The sequence below is a fragment of the Delphinus delphis genome, chromosome 4 (assembly GCF_949987515.2).
Source record: "Delphinus delphis chromosome 4, mDelDel1.2, whole genome shotgun sequence".
Lineage (NCBI taxonomy): Eukaryota > Metazoa > Chordata > Mammalia > Artiodactyla > Delphinidae > Delphinus > Delphinus delphis.
Genome location: NC_082686.1, coordinates 12,356,975 through 12,362,974, shown reverse-complemented (window position 1 = coordinate 12,362,974; position 6,000 = coordinate 12,356,975).

Here is a 6,000-nt window from a genome sequence, read left to right as displayed (position 1 = left end):
CAGGCTTCTTCTACCTCGTTGCTCTGCCACACGTGGCTTTCTTTTCCAAGGTCATCTCATAGTCCAATATGATTGCTGGAGCTCCAGCCATTACCACTGCATTCCAGGTGACAGAAAAGAGAAGAAGAGGAAGAAATCACTTTTAAAGAGATGTTCCACTATTACCTCCACCCCTTCACTTTAATTTCTCTCTCCAAAGTTTTCTTCTATGGCTACCTCTAGATGTGAAGAATATTGGGGGATGTAGTGTTTTAGTTGGCAGCACTGTACCCAGCTTTTTTTTTTTTTTTTAAAGTGCTCTTTTGCTAAGAGAAAAGGAAAGAATTGCAACTGGGAGGCAAATGGCTGGCTTTGTTATAGTTACTCTGCTGTATTATGAGGAAGAAGATCAAGGTCATGGGTTCAGGAAGAACTAGGAGACATACATGTGTCTGGTGCTGGGATCTGTGGACAAGCTATGCTGGGTAAGCATATGCAAGCAAAGTGCCCCGAGGTGGTGGGTCTAAGGGTGATTTCTGCCTCCCCCAGAGCAGCCTGAAGGAGGGAGGCACAGGCAGGTGCTATTTAAATGGTAAAAAGAAGATGTTAAATTTGTCTCCTGGCCAATTCAACAGAGGTCCACTCTAGTTCATCGTGCCAGGGATGAGGGCCCAGCACTATGGGATCCCTGTCTGTCTCTCTTTATTCTGACACCCAGCTAATCACTGCAGGATCCTTGACAATGTCACAGAAAGTCAAGTTCAGGACTCGGTCCATCTCTCATGAGTTCAGACCCGTTATTACAAGTGTCCATGCATAGCCCAGCTTCCCCAGGCTCAGTAAGCCACCCATGTAGGAGGAGTCTCAGCTGGGTCAGGTTCATGGCCCCCACTGGCCCAGATGTTGTGTCTGTGACAATTAAAAAAATAAGAAAAAGGTACTCTCTCTGGGGACATGCAGCTCCATGCTCAATCTCAGCACACACAGCCAGGACCATCTGTGCTGTGTACAACCTGGACAGCTGTGAACGGCAGCCCTGATAAAGAGGGTATAAACTAGGGGCTGGCATCACATTTCCTGGTCACCCAAACAACCATTACTGATTATTTCCCAAGTGTGAGGAGTACCTTGTACTCCTGCCCCATTGATGTGGGCCCTCCCTCCACCCTGCCAAGCTGGAGAGGATAGAGCAAAGCAGTGAAGAACATAGGTTCAGATTTAGATAAACCTGGGGTCAAATCCTGGCTACGCACTTATGAGTTGGGCTTCAGGGAGAGATAACCTACGTGGTTTAGTTAGAATTGGGCTCAGCTTTGAGAAGCAGAAAAACCCAAGAGAGTAATGGCTTAAAAAAATACCAGTTTCTTTTCTCCCCGTACTCAAGACGGCAGGTACCTCCAGCTCCAAGATATGCCTCCCTTCTCAGGGTCAGGTTATGGTCCATGGTGTTGGAGTCCCAGGGACAAATAACCTGCACATTCCAGCTCGCTGGAAAGAGAGGGGTGGGCAGGTGAGAAGGCACATGTCTTAGAAGTCACACACACAGTTTCTGCTTGTAACCCAGAAACCACGAGGTTATGCTTCAGTGGGAAGCTGGGAAATGTAGATTTTATTCGGGGGGGTCCTGCTACCAGCTGAATATTGGGGTTTCAATTATTAAAGAAGTAGAGGAGATAGTGGGGGACTGCTACAGCCTCTGCTGTGGTGCTTGAAGCACTTAGCGCAGAATCCCGAACGTTCTTTGGACAGATCTCCATCTCACACCCAATAATCAGAATAGCGAGGAGTTCTTGAGCTCTATCGTGGAAGAGTGAGACTGGCACGACCAGGGCGTCTGCTCTTGTCTCGTCTCATTATACATGAAGGGAGGCTTCATGGAGAAGGGGGTCCTTGATCAGGTCCCTGAAGTCCAGGTAGAAGTGGCTCAGGTAGAAGTGTGTCGGGAAGAGGGTCTTCTGGGGGAGAGGGGGCAACAGGAGTGGAGGGGCGGACGCCAGAAATGTGAGCCTCTTAGGGGAATGTGTTAGGTCAGGATCCCTAGAAGCAGAACCTGAGATGGGGATTCATGTTCAAGAGATTCATTAAGGGAGGGCTGTCCGAGGGGAAGGGGGAAGAGGGATGGAGCAGAGGAAGAGAGCCCAGCAGGGGTGTGGATGCAGCCTGCCCCACTGGAGCCCTGGAGCGGAGCGCGTGCACAGGAGTGGTCCACAGTCGGGCGTGGCCTGGGGAACTTGGAGGGGAGAGACGCCAACTTCCCCATCAAGGTGGCTCCTGGCCGGCAGAGAGCAGTTCCCCAGGGAATGGGGTGGTGGTGGGAACTCAGCAGCCAATCTCACAGCAGTGGGGGGGATGGGCACATCAGCCCAGTTCAGCAAATGGTGGGGGAGGGAGGTGTGCTCAGCAGCGACCATCACAGGGAAGGATGGGCAGTTCCATTCGGCTGGAATATGGGGACCCAGAGGGAATGACGGTGATCCCTATGTCGCCAGGGGTGGGGAAACACAAACGGCCAGCTGGGCCCAGGTCATGACGCCAGCCAGTCGCGGGATGGGTTTGAAGCACCCACAGTGACCCATTCTAGCGGCTTTTCCTGCTTGAATGAGGAGTTTGAACTGAACTGTGACGTCAAAGGGGAGCCTTAGAGGGGCGGCTCCAACGAGTGAGGGGCTTGTGGTGGGAATCAGACAAAATCAGAGCAGAGAGAAAAATTGGAGGCAGTGGTCCAATTCAGAGACCGTAAAACACCATATGCCCCCAGTCACCTTCTTGATCACCCCAAACCCAATCATATTTAGTATAGTTTCCAGTGATTGATGTGCTTTAATTCTTTTGCGGTACACGGGCCTCTCGCTGTTGTGGCCTCTCCCGTTGCGGAGCACAGGCTCCGGACGCGCAGGCTCAGCGGCCATGGCTCACGGGCCCAGCCGCTCCGCGGCATGTGGGAATCTTCCCGGACCGGAGCACGAACCCGCGTCCCCTGCATCGGCAGGCGGACTCTCAACCACTGCGCCACCAGGGAAGCCCTATTTTAATTCTTTAAACATTGATATTTTAATGACTGTAGATCTATAGTGAGAATAATATTTGATTAAAAAGAGTATCCTGAGACTTCTGTTTCTGGCCAAAATGGAGAACAGAGACTAGATTTACCCTCCCACCTGCAACAATCAAAAACTTTAAAAAGTATGTGAAACAACGTCTTCAAGACATTGGACATGAGGCAAGGAGGGACAGTGCTCGCCCCACTCACTGCCTTGGGGGCAGCGTAGGCAGGGGCAGCCCCGGGGGCACGGGGGTGGGCAGTGGCTGACCTGAGTTGGAGACATGGAGCTGAGCATCCAGGGACACCAAGGTGGCCAGAGTCCCCGGGACAGACTGTCAGGGATGAGAGGGGTGCACAGGGAGAGAGAACCCAGGGGTGAGCAGAGGCCCCTCGAGAAGGCGGCTGAGAGCTCATCACATGTGCTTGGGAGGGAACCACTCGAGGCTGGGGTAGTGGGGTGGGTAAAACAGGCAAGGACCAGCAGAAGCTGCATCCCGAGCTCTGCAAGGAGAAGTGCCTGTTCCACCAGCGAGACTGGAAAACCTCGCAATTCTCGGGACAGCCGGCCAGGCACTCAGAGAGTCTCGCTTCAGAGGTGACTTTCAGAGATTCTGCCCCACGTGTCGTGGCTGCTCCGGTTATCCCCGCGGGCCTGCTTTATGATGACCTCCCCACACCCAGCCGAGCTCCTTCACTCTGGGGAGCACTTGGTTTCCCGAAGCCGAGGACCCGGGGCCGCTGAGAACCAGCCCGTCCCCTCTGACTTCACTTGGCCACCACGCGCTCCTGTTGGGAGTCTGCTTGGTCTCCAGCTATTGAAACTCCTTCTCACGATGGCAAAATCTTGAGCTCATGTGTAACTGGGCTGTGTCTGTATCCAAGGAAGTGCTATATTTCCCACAGCTTTCTATAAACTTCCTTTTACTGAAACAGCCAGACGCATCTGGGTTCACAGGCTGTGAACCTTTCTTTGAGATTCTAAACTTAGCAGCCTTTCCCCCCCCACCCCGTTCCCCAAATATGGGTTCAGATAGAGCATACACTCTGGGAATCCGAAGGTCCAGTCGCTGCACCCCACAGCCTCGTGGCCAGGGTGGGGTGCATGGGGACCGGGCAGTGGGGCAGGGGTCAGATGGAGATGTGGGGAAGAACTGCCAGGAAGGGCCACGCCCGGAGGCAGGGGCCGGCGTCCGCGTGCTTCCTGTGCGTCCTGTATGGACGGGAGAAGTAGCGCCTTCAGAGCTGGGCAGAGGCAGGTAGGCCACCTGCACACCAGGATCTCAGCCACGCGCCCAGGCGTGAGCAGCTCTCTAAACTGCCTGTACTTGCCTATATTTTTGTGTTATCCTCTTACTGTTAAAACATCGGTTTTATTATTATTTGGGGGTAGTGAAGGCAGCAGATCAGGAGACAACTGCTGCTGAAAAGACAGCTTGTTACTCACAGTTCCTAAGAGGAGGGGGCACACCGCCCCACGCAGGGCCACACGGGGAAGCACAAGGGTCGGTCAGGAGATGGAGGGAGTGCAGGGGAAATGTGAACAGAGCCTTTACTGTGGTTTAACTGGAAGGAATGGGCTAGGCAGGGTAAGCAGGCTTGAGACTGGCTAGTTTGAATAATTCCAGCAAGCTCTGGAGGGTAGGACTGTCTGATACCTAGCCCTGGGTGATGAGGGCAGGGAGATAAGTGGCCTTGAGTGTGAGAGTCCTGTGAGAGCTCAGTAAAGGAGGTCACTGGGGTGGGCCCTGGACTGGTTGGTTTGCATACAAAAGGTGTGCTCCCAGGTGAGCTGTTTGCTGTCTCTAGGAATCAGCTAACGCTGGGAGGGGCAGTCCCTCCAGGGCCAGCAAAGGCTCAGAGTCAAAGCATCAGAAACACATGGAGATGCCAGATCTCACTTTTGACCAGGACAGATTTGGATCAAGTAGTTGGACCTTGAGACGCTCAGCCAGCTGGCTGCCCAGGCTTGTCATTTTCCTCTCATTAGTCTTGCAGTAACGCAATCCTACATTTTACACGTTTGACGTTTTTGGACCTCACATGTTGAATTCATGGCTAAGTTTTATATCATCTCCACTATTCATTTGTCTTGCTTCAAACAAATTATCTCAATTAATCCTTCAACAACCCTGAGGTTAGGTACGGCAGATATGAGTAGTTAACTATCTAATATTCACTTTCCCTTTCTTCCTTACTAGCAGAACTCCAATTTTTTTCAAGGTAGCAATGCCCCTGGCTAAAATACTGACCACTTCATACTCCTTAATAGCTAACATTGATGAAACAACCAGTTCTAGCCAATGTGATACAAAGGAAAGAGGTCCTAGGAACCTTTTCAGGAGGGAGCAGACACGAGTGGCAACCACATTGCAGCTTCTTGCCTTTTGCCCCTCCCCTGTCCTCCTGCCTAATACAAAAGCTGGGTGCTAGAGGCATGAGAGTCAACTTCCAAGCATGAAGAAGAAAGCTTCAAGCCATGGAAAATGGAGCAGGAAGCCAGAAGGAGCCTGGGTCTTCAGCTGCCCCAACCCTGAATTGTCTGCCTCTGGATTGGTTGGTTTGTATACAGGAGGTGTGCTCCCAGGTGAGCTGTTTGCTGTCTCTAGGAATCAGCTAACCCTGGGAGGGGCAGTCCCTCCAGGGCCAGAAAAGGCCCAAAGTCAAAGCATCAGAAACACATGGAGATGCCAGGTCTCACTTTTGACCAGGACAGATTTGGATCAAGTAGTTGGATCCTGAGAAAAATGTAACCTCTATTTGGCTAAGTTACTGTGATTATGTCACTGGGACACGCAGCCAACTTTAGTCCTAATGGATGAAATAGGCAATGGTATTATTCCCTTTTATAGAGGAGGAGACTGAAGCCTATAATGTTAATAAAATTATCCAAAGCCTGGTGGCTCTTAAATGACAGAGCCTCTATGGACTGAACTGTGTCCTCCCAAAAGTCATATGGTGAAGCCCTAACCCTCAGCATC